Raw genomic sequence first — 6,505 nt, forward strand, 5'->3', positions numbered from 1 at the left:
AGCCAACAGGTCCCAGGGGCCATCCCCTACTGTCCATCCATGGCAGCCCACTGATATCACCAAATCTTTCTCATGGGGAATTGTGTTTTCTGATTTCAATTTCCTTTTTCATAAAAATGACATTGTGATTTCTGCTGTATACCTTGTTGTAAATATAAAGGGTACATTTCCACTCCAGGTAGAGAATCTATCATAATCTAAAATGATGTCTCTTTTTTTTTGTACAAATTCACATCTGATCTTGGAGACTCTGAAATTTTTTTCAAGTTGAGACTATAAAATACATTAAAGGAAACTTTGCCAGGAATGATAACTGTATGCTTATAAATAACAAAAGATTTGCTTTGTCCTCTGGTTAAAGTCACTTTGACCATTTGGTCATTATGTGGCTGGCAGGAAGGCCCTGGTACTCACCTTTTCCTGTTGGGGATCTTGGCCAGTCCTTCAACCCCCTGGCCACCTCTACTCATTCTCAGAACATTCCTGATGGCCAAGTCTGGGAACATTGCATTGATACTTCTGAGCCACAGGGACTCCTCTCTGCATGTCCCCATCTGCTTCTGCATCAGTGAGTTTTCAACTCATGGACTGATACATACTTCTGTCATTGTGCCCCAAATGCTGGTGAACCAATCGGCCAAAACAAGGGCATCTCAGTCCTCGGCTGTGAAACCTGGATGAGCTTTCACCTGATGTGGGAGGTGCAGAGTACTGCTTTCTAGCTGCCTGGCCCATGATGCTATGTGGCTGTCTGCCATCTTCCCTGTTCCTCTGTCCACATGAGCCATGGACTCAGATTCCTTCTGGCATCTGGCTGCTGGTTCCTGGGATCATTAGATGGCTTCATATTTCACCATGGCAGGTCCTGGGAGACTGACCACTTCTGTGAGGTCCTGCTGTAATGAAACCCTCCTGGCCCGACACCTCACCTTAGGAGGTTTTTATGGGTTTGAGCTGTGTGCTGTCTGCTCTTTCTCCTGGCTCCCTCATCCCCCTTATGTGCCCTCATTCCCCCACTCTCCACATGGCACAGCTTTCCCTTTTCTCTTGAGATCTGTGAGTACAGCATTTTAACCTCATTCATTCCTTGCCTTCTCCTGATCTTGGCCTCACAATACCTGCATAATAATAAAACTAATATCTCAAAAAAATTTTGAACCAATCTACTCTTACTTGCTTCTTGTATTCTCTATTTGAATTGTTTTATCTCCTGTAATCACCATAAGACCAATTCCATTGCAAGTGGAATGTATACGTATGTGGGGATGATTGATTCTTCTGTCTCTGTATATGGCTACTAATCTATCCATTTGTTTGATCTTTTTTAAGAATCACTGTCGGGTTTCCATCACTGTAACAAAATACCCGAGATAAAAAACTTACAAGGAGGAAAGATCATTCTGGCTCATAGCTTCTGAGGTTCCTCCCTGTGGTTGCCTGGTTCCATCACTTCGGCCTGTGGCAAGGCAGAATATCATGGTGTACACCTGGTGCAGCAAAGCTGTCACTCACGGTGGCCAGGAAGCAAGGAAAGATGGGAAGGTAGGTTGTTCACACCCTGAACAACCTACCTGCCTCCCACCAGGCCTCGCCTCCTGAAAGTGACACCTTCCAGTAGACCACCCTCGGGACCATCCTTCAACCCTGGGCTTTGGGGGACAATTCTGACCCCAACTATAGAAATCAAGTGTTTGCTTTATTGACTTTTCTGTTTTTTATTGTTTTTAAATTTTCAATTATGTGTATCTTTGAGTGGAAATAGAAAATCAAATGACAATATTCACATTTGAAGTCAGTTTTGAAAATTCCTTTACTTCTCACAATGATCAAATGGGGAAACAACTCAAAATCACGAATAATATGCCATTGCCATAAGACTGAATTTGTGTGGAGAGCAAAAATAAATAGAACCCACCCTAAAACTAAGAAGGGATTAACTGGTGAGGATAGACTTGGCACACTTTTGTAGATAAAACATTATGTATGTTTCCTGACACATATTAGGTGACTTCGGCAAATACTTTCACATGGTCTTTAGTCTGCTTACCTAGAAGGGACATATACAAGGTTGTAGTGTTATTATCCCTGTTTGGTGTGAGCGGAGGCAGAGACCTAGAGCGGCTCATAGAGGGTCTTTCAGCTAATTAGGAAATCTGTAGGAATCTGAACCTTGTTGCTATAAGTTACATGATCAGACTGAAGCTGGAGAAACCACTAATATCTAATTTATAGCAGCAACTAAATGTAAATTAAATGTAAATGTGCATGGAAAAAGTTTGATTTCTCAGTGAATTCTCTATTTTGAAGATAACTATTAAACATATGAATAAATATCTCAAATTTTTGATTTAGTGAGAAGTGTAAATCTTTTTTTTTATTGGTTATTCAAAACATTACAAAGATTGCAGAAGTGTAAATCTGAGCATAGATGATATTATAATGTTGCTAAAGATGTTTGGTGTCTGGGGGGCTGGGGATGTGGCTCAAGTGGTAGCGCGCTTGCCTGGCATGCGTGAGGCCCGGGTTCGATCCTCAGCACCACATATAAACAAAGATGTTGTGTCCGCCGAAAACTAAAAAATAAATATTAAAATTCTCTCTCTCTCTCTCTCTCTCTCTCTCTAAAAAAAAAAGATGTTTTGTGTCTGATCAGAATGAACCAGAAGAAGAAATCAAAATTACATGTCTTTATTCTTTCCAATTCTATGAATAATGTTTTTATCTTTGTGATCTTCCTCAGTTCAATCCCTGAAAAAAAAAAAAAGAATGCTGACAAGTCTCTGCTGCAGCATATTGGAAGTCCCACAGATCACGGTTCTCCATCCTGACTCAGGGTGCAGCCTGGCTGTCCTTCCCTCACCTGACACAGTACTCAGCAGTCAGGGCAGTGTGGGCACCGACATAAGAAGCCATGTGACACAGATCACCAGCTATGTGCGGAGAGAATCCTATTCTTATGCTTACTGAACATAATTTCATAAAAGAATTATAAGAGATCTGCAAGAAGACATGCAAATGGCTTCAAGCTAACGGAAAACTTTCCACAGAACCAGGTGTATTTAGGTGATATGTAATTGAAACTGTGCAAGTCAACATATCTGGCTTGTGATTTCATTTTTAGAATAATTCAAATTGCAATGGCAATGAAAACTTTCCATTAGAAATAAACTACCATTAAAAATTAACTTGTAAGTCCTATGATGTTTACCCAGAATAGGTGGAGCATCAGCATAAAGCCACTGTCACAGGTATGAAAACAGGATTGAAACATTTTTGCATGACACAGAGCTTTGAAATTTAACTGACACATTATTTCTCTGATGGCTTATGAATGGTTTCCTACAGGAGGGAATAGCTACTGATGTATTCTATCTTTTCATTTTGTTTTTGAGACTGACATGTGCACATTTACCAAATCTAATGATTTACATATAGTATTGTCTACTGTGATCATTGTCCTCTAATAAGGGCAAAGGCTAATGACAGTTAATAACTTATACCACTAAGAAATAGTGTGTTTTGGCTTTTGAATGGAAATAACTTATTTAGTATAATTTATTTAAAATATTTCATAGCTGAGTATGTGTATATATATATATACACACACACACACACACACACACACACACACACACACACACACATACATTTAAATTAATGTAGTGTTCACCTTGCTCAAATTCCACTCCAAAAATTTGAAAGAAATATCAACTCTTAAAATATGTTATAGACACATTGGAGCCCTACCTGTGTCCCTTTGGGTCCCTGCTTCACTGTTCTCAGAGAAAGTACTTCCCTTGCAGTGGGTGTGTATCTTGCTTATCAGTTTTTAATGACTGCAGCAAATATGTGTGTTCATATTTAAAACGTTAATATGTTAAGATTTTGCAGGATGGTGTTTTGTTAAATGGTGTCACACTGATCATTTTGTGACCTCTTTTCTTTCAGCCCTGTTTTTTTGAAGAGTTTCAATGAATTGACATTAATGTTGTTATTTATGCATGCATTTTTCCATAGAGAAGTATTTAGGTTTCCCACTTTCTTTCAAGGTTCATATCTTTGTACATTTCCTTGGAATGCCTAAGGTGCAGGGGAAGAACTTCTGTAAGTTAAAAGCCATTACTAATTCACTCCCAAAGGGGTGGCACTAATTTAATTTTGGAACATAAATTTGCCTTCTCCAGTTATTTATTCACTTAACAGATGCTAATTAATTTTTCCTATGTGCCAGGCATGATGTTATTGCTGGGGGACATGGGGAAGGAAACAAGCACAGTACCTCCTAGCACAAACAAACAGTGAATGGTTAGAACATGTGACCTCCTCACGCCACATGAACAGGAGGCGAGGAAGGAGTGCTGCTCTAGGTTCAGACCTGGGTCCCTCGGAGTAGGCAGGGTTGAGAGGCAGGACCCCTGCGACTGCTTGAGGTGATGCCAAGTGCACCCTGTGTTTCCGTGAGCACCTGGAGTCTGTTGGTGGCACTGGGCATCCCCTGGTTCAGTCTCTAGGATCAAGGGCGATGGAGAGCTTCATTATTAATTTCTCTTTGTACTCTTGAATCTGTTATGTGTTTTCTAGATCAACCTTATAAAACTATTTTTTTTTTTCCTTTTTGATGGTGCTAGGGATCGAACCCAGGTCCTTGTGCATGTGAGGTAAGCACTCTACCAACTGAGCTATATCCCCAGCCCCTTTATAAATTATTAGCTGAAGTGTGATATACATGAGTAAAACATTCATATTATCAGTGTACAGATCATGGATGCTTTTACACTAGTTAAAATTTATCTAGGGAGAATTTTGTGGTTTTATGTATTCAAATACATTCATCCTCCACCTATAATTATTTAAAAAATCATATTTTTTAACTTTCATACTTATACAACAGGTACCCTTTTAAAATACCTTCCATTTTAATTATAGATATACATGTCATTCATGCAGAATTTTTGTTGGAATTTGAAAAGAAGCAATGAAATCAGTAGTAGGTGATAGAGGCCTCTGGGAATGACACTGTCAAAGCTCTGGGTCCCCTCAGAGGTGTCAGCTCCTTTAGGGTACAGAAGACCCTTGCAGGAGCTGGCAGTGCAGTTGAGTGGGTAGGGTGCTGGAATTCAGACAGCTTGATTGAGTAAGGCCAGGCATGAAACAGCCTAGGGGAGTCTCAAAATGCAAAGGCACAAAGATGTAAAGGCACAGAGGTGCAAAGGCGGAGGTGTGGAGTTTGGAGGTAGCTGGAGCCTGGGGGAAGCAGAACAGGCCTCAGAGTCAAGGTGGAGATGGGCAGGGTCTCAGACCCGGAGTCAGTTGGCCTGAACAGACACAAGCCCAGTCAATGCCTATGCCTCCCTGTGCTGGGAAGTGTGCAAGGGTGCCAGAGATTGGCGTCCCATGCTTCTCCATTTCAAGTTAGGTAACAAAGAGACAGACCTTCAGGGGAGGTCTCTGGGCCTGGAGGCAGAGGGCAATGAGAAAGGAGGCTTACCCTTCCCCAAAGAAGGCTTAGACCAAGTTGGGTGTTGGAATCGAATGTGTCTTATGATTCAGAGACACAAGAGTACATGTGCTGCTTGACTGGATTCTGAGAAACCACAGGGATTTTAGGGTCTCCACTGAGATCACGTAGTCTGAAGCCAGCAGGGCAGCTGGACTGCAGCTTTAGCTGATGCCCATTTCAGTTGTAGTCTTTGCCTTCCCCTGTGGCCTCCACACAGCCCCGAGTCTGTGGGGCCAGGCATTCCCACAGAAACAGAAGGGACAGTGGGAAGCTGTGGTGATAACATGTCAGGCATGTTATCACTTGAACTTTGGGGCTATGGAGTGAACTTGGACACAACTAGGAGATAGCTAAACTGTGAATAGGTTTCTTGTGGACCTACTATGGGCTTACAAGTCTGCCAGGAGAGTGTCTACATGGCCCCTACCCTTGCTTGATTAGGGTACTGAAGAGCAATGCTTGGTTGTGTTGAAGAGGACTTGAAGCGGTCATTGGGTGGTGCACAGAGCAATTACAGACTGAGGAGAAGAGAGCTGGGACCTTCAATCCTGTCTGGGTTCATAGTCTGACTATGTGTGTTCTGCACAATCCTGCCTTTCTGAAATTCAGATTTATTTCATAGAGTGAGACAATGAATACCAAATATGAAAACATGATTTTAAGCTGGGAAAATAATTTAAAAAACAATATGCCTGTCCTACTGAAAAAGATGGAGATTTTTATAGCTTTACCCCATCAAATTGGCAAATATGTACAACTGCCATGTTTGTTGTAAGTGGAAAGTTACAATATACTTGGAAAACCAAATGGTAAAAACATCAAGAGCAGGACAGCAACAGAAACCAGAAAAGTGGACCTCTGGAGAGGCTGAGGACAGCAGGCATCCCATCCTGAGCGCAGGCCAAGCGTGGGGAAGATGGATAGATGACAAGTGGTCGCTGCAGTTCCTAGGTTCCCCTGGGGAGCTGGTCCAGGCTTCCTCAGCAGCGTGGAAGTCACACAGCA

This window comes from Callospermophilus lateralis, chromosome 5, assembly GCF_048772815.1.
Source record: "Callospermophilus lateralis isolate mCalLat2 chromosome 5, mCalLat2.hap1, whole genome shotgun sequence".
Classification (NCBI taxonomy): domain Eukaryota; kingdom Metazoa; phylum Chordata; class Mammalia; order Rodentia; family Sciuridae; genus Callospermophilus; species Callospermophilus lateralis.